Source organism: Scyliorhinus torazame, chromosome 24 (assembly GCF_047496885.1).
Source record: "Scyliorhinus torazame isolate Kashiwa2021f chromosome 24, sScyTor2.1, whole genome shotgun sequence".
NCBI classification, from domain to species: Eukaryota; Metazoa; Chordata; class Chondrichthyes; order Carcharhiniformes; family Scyliorhinidae; genus Scyliorhinus; species Scyliorhinus torazame.
In genome coordinates, this window is record NC_092730.1 from 15948015 (window position 1) to 15948940 (window position 926).

Below are 926 nucleotides of genomic sequence, written 5' to 3' on the forward strand. Positions count from 1 at the left end.
AACTTTAACTAAGATCCTTGAGAGCAGATTCCGTGAGTGTTCCAGCCCCACAATGTTCAGATTCAGTCCGCTGTGACAGCCCCTGGGGGGTGGGGGTTTAGCAAGGTCTGTCCCCAGGCGAGTGACCACTGCTCTGTGTGACTGAGCGAGCTCTCACTCACTCACTTTCACCACTGGACTCGCAGTCACAGCTCCCTCTCTCTCTCGGAGCCTCTGATTTCTCCGCCCTCGACTCCTGAATCAACTAACCCTTTCCTCCCCGCTCCTGAACACAGACGGACCCAGAGCTCGGCTCTCTGCCCACTGGACTGCACTCAATCATAGACACCCCCTCCTCCACACACTCACTCACTCTAACACACTCTCTCTCACACTCACTCACTCTCACACACTCACTCACTCTCTCTCTCACACTCACTCACTCTCACACACACTCACTCTCACACTCACTCACTCACATACACACACTCACTCTCACACACACACTCACTCACTCACTCTCACACATACTCACTCACTCTCACACACACTCACACTCACTCACTCACATACACACACTCACTCTCACACACACTCACACTCACTCACTCTCACACACACTCACTCACACACACTCACACTCACTCACTCACATACACACACACTCTCACTCACTCACACACACTCACTCACTCTCACACACACTCACACTCACTCACTCACATACACACACACTCTCACTCTCATACACACTCACTCACTCTCACACACACTCACTCATTCTCACACACACACTCTCACACACACTCACACTCACTCACATACACACACTCACTCTCACACACACTCACACTCACTCACTCTCACACGCACAAACACTCACTCACTCTCACACACACTCACTCTCACACACACTCACACTCACTCACTCTCACACACACTCACTC